At 38.3% G+C, this 15,584-nt stretch overlaps 1 protein-coding gene across 1 annotated transcript in view; it reads left to right on the top strand.

Moving 5' to 3' along the window:
• The first annotated feature begins 5,094 nt into the window (after window positions 1-5,094).
• The window catches only part of LOC121372465, a 95,948-nt gene continuing 85,458 nt past the window's right edge, over window positions 5,095-15,584 (top strand). Inside the window, exon 1 of the mRNA XM_041498781.1 lies at window positions 5,095-5,359. The gene's annotated coding sequence lies outside the window, so the exon portion shown is untranslated. The remainder of the gene's footprint in view (window positions 5,360-15,584) is intronic.

Here is a 15,584-nt window from a genome sequence, read left to right on the forward strand (position 1 = left end):
TATTTTATTTTTATTATTATTTATTTTATTATTATGTATTTATTTTTATTTTCAGAGGGGGTGCAACACCCGCCCCCACTTGAGAATTAAAATGTGAGATTGTGTGTCCCCGCCACCACATATATTTCGTTCCTACAGGCCTGTATGGACAATTCAGAATGGGACATGGGTGTGGGTGAATGGGGGACTAAAATGTAAGATTTTGAACAAGATGTTGAACAATACAAAATGCAGCTGCAATTTTCTGCATAAAATATATTAGTAAATAATAAATAAATAAATAAATTATAAATGCAGGAGCAGGTTCAGGGTTTTGTGAAAGGAAGGCGCATTTGATACGTTGACTGGAATAGTGGTACTAATAGATGATATTGCAGGCCCGTAGGAACCGGAGTCGGCAAAAGTCAATCACGAGGTGTCTGGGGACACGTGTCTCTCCCCCCCCCCATACACACACACTTGTGGGCCATATTGCATGACGTCTCCACTTTAACCAAAATCTGATGAGAGTGGATACCCGATGGATCAGTGGCAATGTCCGCCAGAGGCACGATGCGGACACGGACCCAAGTGCCCCCCACCCCCACACCCCCCTCCTCGTTTTTACGGGCTGTTTGATTTTAATTTTTCAGTGGCCCCTGTCTTTGAAAAGTTTGTCCATTTGTCTTTAAATGTAGTTGTTAGACCCCACAATGCAAAATATACGTCCTGGGTAAAACCGCCCAGCGAAACGATGGACTGTACGATCGGTTGCTTTCATTGGTTACAAAGTAGAAGCATACGGTATGCGGGGCCGTAGTAGTGGTAGTGGTGGTGGGCAAGTGGTAGCGGCCCTAGTAGAAAAAGTAGTACAGCAGGACCGTAGCTAGCGTATAAATTCCGTCTTAACTGTTTAAGGAGTTTTAGACTATTAACTACTCAGTTGCCCCCCCCCCCCAACAAAAAATCCTAGCTACGGCCCTGAGTAGTAATAGTAGTGGTGGTATTAGTAGTAGTGGCGTTGTTGATAGTGGCAGTAATATTAGTGGTGGTTGTAGTGGTAGTGGTGATAGTGGTAGTAATAGTAGTGGTGTTGGTGATAGTGGTAGTAGTAATAATAGTAGTAGTGGTAGTGGTGTTGGTGATAGTGGTTGTAATAGTAGTAATACTGCTATTATTGCTACTATTATTATTATTATTAAAATAATTACTGATGTTACTAATACTACTTCTACTACTACTACTTCTACTACTGCTACTACTTCTTCTACCACTAATACTACTACTACTGTTACTACTACTACTACTACTATTACTACTGTTACTACTACTATTACTACTACTATTACTACTACTACTACTACTACAACTACTACTACTGCTGCTACTGCTACTTCTACTAAATCTAGTACTTCTACTACTACTACTTCTATTACTACTACTACTACCACTACTACTACTACTTCTAATACTACTGCTTCTACTACTACTACTTATACTACTACTTCTAATACTACTACTACTTCTACTACTATTTCTACTATTATTATTATCAATATAATTACTGATGCTACTACTACTACTTATACTACTACTACTATTACTACTACTACTGCTGCTGCTGCTACTACTACTACTACTTCTTCTACTACTACTACTTCTTCTACTACTACTTCTTCTACTACCAATACAACTACTAATACTAATACTTCTACTGCTACGACTACTTCTACTAGTACTACTACTATTACTTCTACTACTATTACTACTACTGCTGCTGCCGCTACTTCTACTACTACTTCTATTACTACTACTACTTCTACTACTACTTCTACTACTATTACTACTACATCTACTACTTTTACTATTTCTACTACTACTACTTCTACTACTACTACTTCTACTACTAATAATAATAATTATAATATTACTACTTCTACTACTACTACTACTACTACTAATAATAATAATAATACTTCTACTACTACTACTACTTTTACCATTTCTACTACTACTGCTGCTGCCATTGTTTCTGCTGCTTCTGCCATTTAAGGTTGTTACATCATCTGACTGATCTTTAATATCGTGTTTGGAGTTTGGGGACCATGGCATATTAAACCCTATCGTATACTCTAGATCCTCCCTGCGGTTTGTTCTCACAACATAAAGCAAATGCATGTGTGCTAGTCAGTTACTATTTGTAAATAGTGCGATTGTTACTATAGACACAGACGGACATACGAGCAGACTACCATATGCAATGATAGAAGGAAGGACTGTTTTATTTGATGAAGCACTCAACACATTTCAGAAGGGGCGGGATTTTGCTCAGTCGGTTGGGTGCTCGCTTGATGTGCTTGCGTCGCAGGATCGAACCACCTGGTGGATCCATTCAACTGATTAGGTTGTTTTTTCTCATTCAAACCAGTGCACCACAACTGGTCAAATACTGTGGTATGTGCTTCTGTCTGTGGGAAAGTGCATATAAAAGCTCCCTTGCTGCATCCTCTAATAAACTAATTTAGAATTACCAAATGTTTGACAATTAATCAATGTGCTCTAGTGGTGTCGTTAAACAAAACAAAATTTGACTTTCCAACACATTTTAATTACTACACAGATACTTATCAGAGAGAAAACGCGCTTCCTCCACGCGATGGGCTACTAAACTGACGATCAAAAGAAAGTATACCAATTATTTTTTCAAAGTATTAAAGGGACATTCCTGAGTTTGCTGCAATTTTAAAGATGTTATTGACCAACAGACTTTATAACGATTGTAATGACATATCAACTATATTTTACTGCATAAAATATTAGTGGCTGCATATTAAATGTGTTTTTGGTCGTTTTAATATTTATACTAGGCTAAATTTATTTTATTTCTTAAAATTTCATTTTTTCGTACGTACGAAATTATTTGTAGACAAAATCCAGTTTGGGCTTCTTACAAATATTAAGACGACCAGAAACACATTGAATATACAGACAGTGATATTCTAAACAAGAAAATATACTTAATATGCAAGTTTAATCATAGAAATATTTTATTAGTCGGAAACATCTTACAATGCAGCAAACTCAGGAATGTCCCTTTAAAAAACAACACAAAACACAAGTTGATGCAAATGTTATATTTTGAAAGTATAATAATTTGGCGATAAATAAACACGAGTATACTCAATAAAACCCATAAAATTATAATATCACAGTTCACAACAGCACTAGGGGTGAAATGTGCGATTTCATAAAGGACCACTCATAACGAAGGTGAATAAATTTGACCACAAGAACATGTTTCAATAGCGTGTATGTCCACCATGTGCAAGTATGCAAGCATGGACCCGACGTCGGACAGATTTCCGTCAACGACAATAAAGTCTGTCCGCTGTTGGCCACAGATACCGCCCCAAACCATCACAGATCCACCACCAAACGGTTCAGTCTCCTGAACACAGCACGGAGCTGTTCTCTCTCCTGCACGTCGGTATATCCGTGTCCTGCCATCAGCTCTGAATAACTGGAACCTGCTCTCATCAGAAAAGAGTACACGTTGCTAGTTCCGATGTTGCCAACGTTGAAACTGACATGCCCAACGTAAACGTCGAAGTCGATATTGCCTCGTCAATGTCATCCCTCTGAATGTTCGATAGGCCCTGATACCATGCTGTCGTAGTCGACCACGTACAGTGTGACGAATGATGACATGTCCAAGGCCAGTCGCTGCAGATGACGTCATAGTGAGGAATCTGTTACGTAAGTGTAAGATGCGGAGATGGCGATCCTCGTTGGCTGTTGTGACGCGGGGTCTTCCACTTCATGGTCTGTCTGCAGTCCTGCCAGTCACCCTGTAACACTGTATCACATGGGCATAACTCGCACCCACCTGCACCATACCAATCTCAATCTCAATCTCAATCTCAATCTCAATCTCAATCTCTCTCTCTCTCTCTCTCTCTCTCTCTCTCTCTCTCTCTCTCTCTCTCTCTCTCTCTCTCTCTCTCTCTCTCTCTCTCTCTCTCTCTCTCTCTCTCTCTCTCTCTCTCTCTCTCTCTCTCTCTCTCTCTCTCTCTCTCTCTCTCTCTCTCTCTCTCTCTCTCTCTCTCTCTCTCTCTCTCTCTCTCTCTCTCTCTCTCTCTCTCTCTCTCTCTCTCTCTCTCTCTCTCTCTCTCTCTCTCTCTCTCTCTCTCTCTCTCTCTTCAGCAGTTAGCCTTGCCATGTTCTCTGGTGTTTTACTGTTGACTGAGGCATGTTCTAAGCAATGGCACCCTTTTTTACACCCTTATGTGCACGAGTATCATGTTTCTCGTGCAGTATAAATTTGATGAATAAACTCATTTTGCACGTGCGGCATCGCCCAAACGCAGCAATGTGCGACTATTCGTCATTGATTGCATTATAACGAACAATACTGGAACCTATCTAACCTTCCATGAACGTGTATTGTTTTTATTTATCATAAAACTAATTGGTATATTTTCTTTTGATCGTCAGTTTATTTTATATGCAGCATCCTAGACACGATATAGCGGGACGTAGCTCAGTGGTACACTGCTCGCTTGACGCGCGGTCGGTCTAGGATCGATCTTCGTGTTTGTGTTTGTGTCATCCTGTCTGTGGGATGATGCATATAAAAGATTCTTTTGTGTTAATCAAAAAGAGTAGCCCATGAAGTGGCGACAGCGGATTTCCTCTCAATATCTGTGTGGTCCGTAACCATATACCCAACTTCATATAACCGTAAATAAAATGTGTTGAGTGCATCGTTAAATAAAACATTTTCTCCTTCAGACAGGATAATACACACCACGACCTTTGTTATCAGTTATGGAGTACTGTCTGCAACGAGAAACAGCCCAAATATGCGTCCACCGATGGAGATCGATCCTAGACCGACCGCACATCAGGCGAGCGCTTTACCCGCTCTGATAGAAATAGATATACGATAACTTTATTTAGCCTAATACAGGTATGTTGTACTCCCCCACCGCTAGCTTTAGATCCGCCCATGCCGTCTGTTGTCTTTACGACAATACAATTATAACAGTAGAACAAGATGATCAGGAAAGATGCTACAGTACTGGCGGTTGTTGTGTAATGTAACTAGGTCCTCACCCAAGGGAGAGGTTATTGATTTTTGTCAGTAACATTGCATTGGCCAACTCTACTGCGGCCAGGCTGGCCTATAAACTGGTAGCTTCCCATTCACAACGCAGGGATGTAGAGCACGCTTTTTACAAGAAGTGGACAGAGAGAAAGAGGGAGGAAAAAAACTAAAAAGAAAATATGCTTCACCTTTAAATGATGATCTGTACGTTTCTAGTGGTGACTACATCATTTTGCGGCGGTTTCAGGAATAAACAACTGTGCGTCAAGGAATGTGAGTATGTGTGTCTCGCATTGATTTGCCGTTAGATTCTGTTTACAGTTTTACGAGTCGCAAGTCTTGCTATCTGACAGTGCTTTCTGTTTCTTACTTCGGATAGACACCAAAGCAGACGCCAGTTCGTTTGTAATTTATCAAAGGTGTGCGAATGGAAAATCTTATCTTTATTTGGTATATTTGTGGCTGATACCGTTTGTGGAATATGTTATGCAATGATGAAGTAGTCGGATTTAATTTAAATATTCGTAATTCCTGTCAAGAAAATGGCGGATTTTAAGAAAATTGAGTAGGTTTTTAAGTTACAATCTCGCCAAACCATATCATGCATATGATAGTATAACATAATTAAATTAAATTATAAACACAGAGCTCTACAGTTGTAATAAACATGTGTATTATTAGGATTATCAGCAGCTATCACTAACATTAATGTACAAGTTTGTTTGCATGTTTTTAATTTAATGTTTCTCACCCATTAGTGAGAATATCAATATTTTTGATATCACACACCAATAACACACATATGAGTGATATTGATTTAAAGACACACACAATTGGTTGCTCCTAGTTCTAGATGATTATCTGGTCACCACAGCCATACTATCCAATGAAATAAAAGTTAAAGTTGTTTTGTTTAATGACACCACTAGAGTACATTGATTTATTATTCATTCGGTATTGGATGTCAAACATTTGGTAATTTTGACATATAGTCTTAGTGAGGAAACCCACTACATTTTTCCAGTAGTAGCAAAGGATCTTTTATATGCACCATCTTACAGACAGGATAGCACATACCATGACCAGTCTTGGTGCACTTGCTGGAATGAGAAATAGCCCAATGGGTCCACCGGCGTGGATATATCCCAGACTGACCACGCATCAGGGGAGTGCATTACCACTGGGCGTGGATATATCCCAGACCGACCACGCATCAGGGGAGTGCATTACCACTGGGCGTGGATATATCCCAGACCGACCACGCATCAGGGGAGTGCATTACCACTGGGCTTCGTCTCACTCCTTTGATAGTGTAATGATTTGTCACATGATTACATGGAAAGGGTGGGCAATTCCAATACCATCTCCATTGTCAGTCCAACCCTCAATAAGATCTAACCAGCTCAGTGTGGAAATGCTGACAACATGATATTTGGTCGATGGTCGTTTCGAAGTGTTTGAGAATGTTACTAAAATGTTAACTACAAGTTTTTGTTTGGGGGAAGGATTGTTTGAGAACATTGCATACAGTTGGTGAAATGTTGACTACAAGTTTTTGTTTGTGGGGGAGGGAGGTGCATGGTGGGTGGTTTGGGAATGTATACAGTGGGTGAAATGTCGTATACAAGTCTTTATTAGGGGTGGGGGAGGGAGGTGGTGGGTGGTTTGGGAATCTTGTATACAGTTGGTGAATTGTTAGCTACAAAGTCTTGCTGTAATAACCCCAACATCACACAAGAGTGCCGCTGTACCCAGCTATAATTCAGATGTGTTGTCTTAAGGTTTTCAAGTTATTTGTGAGCTATTTTTAAAGCCAGTGTTTGTAATCCTGCAAACACCAGCGGTATGCAAAATAAACAGCACTGGTCTAGTGAAGCAGTGGAAGCTCTCGGGTCATTACAGACACAAATTACACATATATAGAGAGCTGCTTTTACTTCCATCTCTGTTAGATGAAAAAATTAAATTGCTACTTATTGTTTCTCTCAATATGACTTTATATGAGCATGGTAGCACTCTGTAGCTCAGTACATAGTAAATCTCTCCATTGATGGAAAGAAAGAAAGAAATGTTTTATTTAACAGCACACTCAACACATTTTAATTATTGTTTTATGATGTCCTATACATGGTTAAAGACCACAGAAATAATTAGTGAAGAATTAGTTGTTGTTTTTTCCCATTTTGACCAGAGCCCGGTGACTGATATGTCAAAGGTCTTGGTATGTGCTGTCTTTTTTTTGGTTGGAAAGTGCATGTAAAAGATTCTTGGAAAAATATAGGTCTTTCCCCATGAAGACTTATGTTGTTGGATAGGACAAGGCTCTGTAATAAAGCACTTGCCTGATGCATGACCGATCCAGGATCAATCCCCATCAGTGCACCCAATGGGTTATTTCTCGTTCCAGCCAGTGCTTCACCCACTGTCCTGTCTGTGGGATGTTGCATATAGAAGATCCCTTGTGGCTAACCGAAAAGGGTAGCCCATGTAGTGGCAATAGTTTTCTCTCTCATTATCTGTGTGGTTCTTAACCGTATGTTCAATGCCCCATTGGGCTATTTCTTGTTCCAGCTAGTGCACCATGACTGGTATATCAAAGGCCATGGTATGTGCTATCCTGTCTGTGGGGTGGTGCATATAAAAGATCCCTTGCTACTAATGGGAAAATGTAGCAGGTTGACATCCAATAGCTGATGGTATCGTAAAACAAAACAAACTTAACTTTTTATATGTCCAATGCTATACAACTATAATTAAAATGTATTAAGTTTGTCATTAAATATAATATTTATTCCTTTCCTTCTGCGAACTCTGTTCACAAATACATTTTCTATTTATGTAGCAAATATTGTTTCAGTCTCTATTTAAAAACAAAGACATTTTGTGAAGCAAACAGGTTCCAGGGATGTGTTGGTGGAAAGTTAAAAATATAAAACTCGGAGATCCAGAATGGTTCCAAGGATCTGCTGGCGGAAAGGTCAAAAATTATATAATTAAACATGAGTTCTTTACCAACTAGTCTCATGGCATATTCGACATTACCACAAAACACTGGTTGTTGATAGGTAACAAATGTGATTTGTACCGTAGATCCTCAGCGGATAACTGAATCCGTGCTTGACCCATGAGGAAATGGGTTTAAAGGTCAAAAGAAGGAGGAATGAAATATTGGTTTCTATAATACATACTTGTTCATATGTCTGCACATTGTGGTAATAACCTACTATCTCCAACACATATGGCTAGTTTTTTACCAAATAGCATCTCAGTAGGTCAAAGTTCAAAGTAATATCAACTTTAAATAGAGCATTTAATACTGACATGCCTGACATTGTTGTAAAGTGTTTTATATATTGGAGAATGTATGAGGAAGTGTGGATTTGTGAAAAATAATACACAAGTGCCATAGGGACGCGTTAATATGTATTATTTTTCATGAATTCTGCAACAAGGAATATTTACAAAACAAATAACTCAAAATGACGTGATCCTTTCAGATCGAACCTGGATGATTCGCACACTAAATCCTCGGTAGTGGATGGCTGGCATTAACTCTGATGCATATGTTAAACATAATCTCCTATTTCCTGTTTAGCTTCTGACAATCTTCTCTGTGTTCTGCCAGAATATATCACTATCACTAGTATCAGGTTTATAAGGCTTAATTTACATGTTTATTCAATGATGCAGATGTTTGGCCTTGTCAGCTAAAGCATTGTATTTGTTGACAATGTACAAGTTCTGTCAGTAGTGAGTTCCAATTCCCAGTGTTCAGATTCCTTTGTTAACAGCTGTAGATTGTTGAAAAATAAACTACACCTAGAACTATAGGGGACGTCATCGGTTTGGATTAATTTTACAGCCAGGGCGTGCAATTTGAATTGTTATCGCCTTACTAGGTACTTCAAATGAAGGACCATAGTTTGACACCCAATAGCTGATGTATTTTTCTTGTTAAACATTCATTCGTTCATTCATTCATTCAAATGAAGGTGTCGGCAGACAATTTTGTCTTTTTAACTGTTTTTAAGGGTTAGGTAAATATAGTCTAAAGGAATTACCACTTAGGTGTGCAAAATTTGGTGCATATTTTTTTCTCTGCTGATTCAGACTTTGTAGGAGGTCCACATCAATAATCCATCCAGCACCCTTGAGGAATTTGAAAAATCAAACATGGTGGCTTTTCCACAGACAGGGCCGTTAACCATTTGTGGTGCACTGGTTGGAACAACAAAACCCCCAATCAGGTGAATGGATTCACTAAGGTGGTTTAATCCTGCGATGCAAGCACTTCAGGCGAGCATTCAACCGACTGAGGTAAATCCTGCCCATAACCATATGTTCGATACTAAATAGCCGTAGTTTAAACTGTATAGAGGTGTCGTTAAACAAGCATTCAACCGACTGAGGTAAATCCTGCCCATAACCATATGTTAGACACTAAATAGCCGTAGTTTAAACTGTATAGAGGTGTCGTTAAACAAGCATTCAACCGACTGAGGTAAATCCTGCCCATAACCATATGTTAGATACTAAATAGCCGTAGTTTAAACTGTATAGAGGTGTCGTTAAACAAGCATTCAACCGACTGAGGTAAATCCTGCCCATAACCATATGTTCGATACTAAATAGCCGTAGGTTAAACTGTATAGAGGTGTCGTTAAACAAGCATTCAACCGACTGAGGTAAATCCTGCCCATAACCATATGTTCGATACTAAATAGCCGTAGTTTAAACTGTATAGAGGTTTCGTTCAACAAGCATTCAACCGACTGAGGTAAATCCTGCCCATAACCATATGTTCGACACTAAATAGCCGTAGTTTAAACTGTATAGAGGTGTCGTTCAACAAGCATTCAACCGACAGGTAAATCCTGCCCATAACCATATGTTAGACACTAAATAGCCGTAGTTTAAACTGTATAGAGGTGTCGTTCAACAAGCATTCAACCGACTGAGGTAAATCCTGCCCATAACCATATGTTAGACACTAAATAGCCGTAGTTTAAACTGTATAGAGGTATCGTTCAACAAGCATTCAACCGACTGAGGTAAATCCTGCCCATAACCATATGTTGGACACTAAATAGCCGTAGTTTAAACTGTATATAGAGGTCCGTTAAACAAGCATTCAACCGACTGAGGTAAATCCTGCCCATAACCATATGTTAGACACTAAATAGCCGTAGTTTAAACTGTATAGAGGTGTCGTTCAACAAGCATTCAACCGACTGAGGTAAATCCTGCCCATAACCATATGTTAGACACTAAATAGCCGTAGTTTAAACTGTATAGAGGTGTCGTTCAACAAGCATTCAACCGACTGAGGTAAATCCTGCCCATAACCATATGTTCGATACTAAATAGCCGTAGTTTAAACTGTATAGAGGTGTCGTTCAACAAGCATTCTTGTGGGGCAGGACGTAGCCCAGTTGTAAAAGCACTCGCTTGATGCGTGGTCAGTTTGGGATCGATCCTCGTCGGTGGGCCCATTGAGATATTTCTCATTCCAGCCAGTGCACCACGACTTGTATATCAAAAGCTGTGGTATGTGCTCTCCTGTCTGTGTGATGGTGCATATAAAAGATCCCTTGCTACTAATGGAAAAATGTTGCAGGTTTCCTCTCTAAGAGCATATGTCAAATTTACCAAATGTTTGACATCCAGTAGCTGATGGATGATTAATAAATCAATGTGCTCTAGTGGTGTCATTAAACAAATATTCCTTTTCTTCTTTTGTTGCCCTTGTAGATCACAGGCTGAGGATGTAGGTGATGTTTGATGAGCTCTAGGCATCAGTTTGGCCATTAAATAAAAGCCGTGGTTTCTGCCGGCTTTGGATCATGATTTATGTTATTGATTTTCCTCCTCTCATGAAGAGGCACCAGTGCTTGCATCAGTTGTTTGTGTTTGCGTTTTCACATCCAGCTAACCGTGTCTGGCAACTCTCACTGAAGTGTGTCTAATTGGCTAGTTTGTCAGTGCTCTTAATTGTTTTTATTTAAATTTTTAAAATTACAATAATTGTTCTTCATGACAACAAATAGCAGATTTGATTTATAGTAATAATAATCTTCAGTAAATTCAAGGATAAGAACAATTTGCAAACGGAACAAGATAAAAATGTTTAAACCTTTTTACTTGCAATTATTTTAAATGATCAATTCTTCTTTGAGGCTGGTGAAAAGTTTTGGTATTTTCTGTTGCTAATTATTGCTGTAATCAGCTGACAAAGTTCAGTATGTAGCTTTGTGGTTAAATGTTTGTATCTGCATTTGCAGCTGCTGTAGACATTAAGAAACCTTGAGCATAATGGTCAGATCATAGGGCTTAACGTGCGCATTCAGAGCAAGCTGTTGTAGCACACGCCTGTCATGGTTACAGGTGTTGACTTATGCCGGCTCCTTCGTCCAGGGTGGGGGGGGGAGGAGGGACTGCCCGCACTGCCGGCCAGTGGCATTTGTGGTACTATTGAATTTTGAATGTTCCATAAGATTAAGTCTTAAGGCACATGATTTGGAATGATTCATCGAAAGTATACTTAAGGAGCTATCAACATAATAATGAGATAGGGCCCATGGCACTGGCCCTTGTCTGGTGGATAAAAATTAAAGGGGCGGCATTTAGCTCAGTTAGTTGAGCACTCCTCTGAAGTGCTTATGAGTCACAGGATCGAACCACCTCAGTGGATCCATTCAACTGATTGGGTTTTTCTCATTCCAGTTAGTGCACTACAACTGGTTGATTAAATTTAAAGGCCATGGTATGTGCTGTCCTGTCTGTGGGAAAGTACATATAAAACATCCCTTGCTGCTAATTGAAAAATGTAACGGGTTTCCTCTGATGACTATGACTCAGAATGACCCAATGATTAATTGATCAATGTGCTCTAGTAGACACCAAATAGCCATACTTTTTAAATGTGCTGATAACAGTGTCATTAAAATATATATATATGAAGAGTTAAGGCGCAAAATGCGATATAAATCATTTTCTTTCTACTTTTTAGTTAAAGCCATTATTGTATGTCCATAAGGGCTAATCGTAGGCCCGCTTATTTGCCACAAAACGCGATTGATCCTTATGAAATTGTATTGGGTAAATCCTGTTTTTTTTAATCAAAACGCAATATACCCCAATTAAAAAAATCAATTTTACTGAAAATTAAAAATGGATATATCGCGTTTTGCGCGTAAACTCTTCATATATTCCTTTTGTTTAATCTTTCTCACTATGTAAACCAAGTGTGAAAATAACTATTATAAATATTATGTTAGACACCTAATAGCCATAGTTTAAAAAGTGTAGGGCTCAGAAAATTCCAAGAATGAACGAAATGCATTTGTTCATTAAATTTAGGACATCGTTTACACAGACATAATGGGTTTCACAAAAAGGAAATGAGTCGCCTGAATTTATTTATACATTTATGGCTTACTCAGACCTCTGACAACTGCGAGAATGGTCGTTTGGTCATTTCGTTCGTGCGTTGCTCGCGCAAATCTAACTTTGTGTAACCTATTTTGGGTTTCTGCAAAGTTTTGAGCACCATTTAAATGGATATAGCAGGTTACACAAAACTGAAATGGGTTACATGGATGTATATCTGTGTGACTGATAAATGGGTGTATTTCTGTGTGACTGATAAATGGGTGTATTTCTGTGTGACTGATAAATGGATGTACTTCTGTGTGACTGATAAATGGGTCAGGCAGATTTACAATTCTCAGAGGCATGGTTATTCACATTTTCAATTGTCATTAACAAAATAGTCCTTTCCATGGTTTTCAATAAATACAAATTTTTCAAGCCCTGGCATTCTGTTAAGTGGCGATGGTGGACATGTTTGTTGTTAATTTACCGGTGTGAGATGTCGCACTGTCAGTGTGCTGCTGGTTGTCATCGGGTTGCATCAGAGTTACATCAATCAATATCGATGAAACAAGAATGTTCTGTGGGCTGGTGGGCATTTTTTGTTGAGTGTTCCACTCTCTTTCTAGACTGTTCAATTTGATTAAAGTGCCATCGTCATTGTTAACATTGATCTGTAAGTGCTATTTTTACATGGCTTTGTGTTAAACAACTGCATCGGCAGGTCAATACAGATTACTCACACAAATTTTCATAATTTTTTTAATTATGTTTTTTTAAATTATGTTACCCAGTTCTCACAAAATTTAACGTAATATTTTTTCCTTTCTTTCTTAAATTATGTTATGCAGTACTAGCAAAATTTAATGTAATGTGGGGTTTTCTTTCTGTTTTTAAATCATATTACACAGCTAGTAGTACTACCAGCAAAATTTAACATAATGGGGTGGGTTTTTTGTGCTTAAAATAATGTTTACCAGTGTCCACAAAGTTTAATGTAATGTGGGGTTTTTGTGCTTAAAATAATGTTTACCAGTGTCCACAAACTTTAATGTAATGTGGGGTTTTTGTGCTTAAAATAATGTTTACCAGTGTCCACAGAGTTTAATGCAATTCTTTTGTTTTTCTTTTTTGTTTATATAATACTAACCAGTGCCAAAAAAAAATTCCCTTTAATTTTCAAAATTATGTTGCCGAATGCTATCAAGAAATTTAAGGTTATTGTTTTTTCTTTCTTTTTTAATTGATATAACCAGTCTTAGGCAGACCTGGATGAAGCCAGTGGGCGTGAGACTTGAGGCTGGTACATGGTAGGTGCTGGGTTCACATCCCGGTACTAGCTCCCACCTAGAGCAAGTTTTAACGACTCAGTGGATAGGTGTAAGGCCACTTCTCTCTGTCTGATTAACCATTAACCCTCTGTCCTGGATATAAGTACCAAAAGAAGTACATGTGTATAAACAAACAGTGTGCTACTGACTCCCATTTTGGTAGGAGAGCAGGCTGGCTTTTGCCCGAATTAAACAAAAATGCCTGCATCTGGATAACAACATTTATTTATATTAGCATTAAGGTACTACCAAACAAATCACTATGCATTTTTACATGGATTACAACTAATTTTGAAGGTAGAATAGTGGAAATACATGGTAAAAAGGTCTCAGGTTAGCACATTTTCCCCAAATATTTGTATAATTTTTTCCCAAATTTGAGGTTTTCTTTCAGCACTAGGGGGGCAGTTGGTCTCCCACCCCTGCCCCCACTCTCACCCCCTCACCCTCACACCCTCGTACACTTATGTAAACAAATGACCAACATTGATGTACATTTTAAATTTTACAATGACTAGATCTTTAGAGCCTCACCAGATTCTTGGGAGCTAGGGTATATAAATAACAGTGTTGTATCTGTGGCTGTGTGTAGACTTACAGTTTAGTAGGACCAGACCAGGTTACATCGATCAGGGAAGAGGGAAGATACTAGTACTTGTAGCAATACTGTAGGAAAGATGCTCTACAGTGTGCCATTCAAATACTCAACAACAAAAGAAATACATTTTTTGTTTTTTTCCATGATACATTTAATTTGCTGCAAAAACTGTCAAAATGGGTTCAAATTGTTTACAAGACACTGATAATTTTAATACACACAAACTAATTTTTATAGCATCCACTAGCCATGGGATCAGTGATTTTAAAAATTCACTAGCCCTACTTTAAGTTAATACAATTTTACTAAATAATAGTAATAATCAGATATGTCACCTAAAGAGGGAGATAAAGTTTAAAAACACTAGCATTGGGGGTGGAGGTGGGGGCAGGATATTCATATTTACAAAATACACTTAACTGCAACATTTGACCTCTTTTTCACTAGCCGCCGGGCATGGCAATAGTAGTTATTTACTAGCCCAACATTGAATATTACTAGCCATGGCAGTGGGGTTACCATAATCTACAAGCCTAGAATGATATAAAAATTTGATGCTCAAAAGGGGTAATACCCTCTAAAAATAGTCTACAGCTACAGACCAGAGACTAGTCTCTATAACCATTATTTGTCAGAGGTGCATGAATTTTTACAATGATGAAAAATGGATTTGGTGTCATTACAAACACCAGGATGATTATAAACACATTGGATGTTCAGAAATTGATATTCTAAACAATCAAATATAAGTAATGTCTGATTTCCTGTATTAAAAGTGTCTAAAGAACTGTGTTGCAGTGTTTAAAAACTAGGGTCTGTGACTTTTAATGTCTAAATTAGTGAGAACTGTGTTGCAGTGTTTAAAAAGTGAGAACTGTGTTGCAGTGTTTAAAAACTAGGGTCTGTGACTTTTAATGTCTAAATTAGTGAGAACTGTGTTGCAGTGTTTAAAAACTGGGGTCTGTGACTTTTAATGTCTAAATTAGTGAGAACTGTGTTGCAGTGTTTAAAAACTAGGGTCTGTGACTTTTAATGTCTAAATTAGTGAGAACTGTGTTGCAGTGTTTAAAAACTAGGGTCTGTGACTTTTAATGTCTAAATTAGTGAGAACTGTGTTGCAGTGTTTAAAAACTGGGGTCTGTGACTTTTAATGTCTAAATTAGTGAGAACTGTGTTGCAGTGTTTAAAAACTGGGGTC

This window comes from Gigantopelta aegis, chromosome 4 (assembly GCF_016097555.1).
Source record: "Gigantopelta aegis isolate Gae_Host chromosome 4, Gae_host_genome, whole genome shotgun sequence".
Classification (NCBI taxonomy): domain Eukaryota; kingdom Metazoa; phylum Mollusca; class Gastropoda; order Neomphalida; family Peltospiridae; genus Gigantopelta; species Gigantopelta aegis.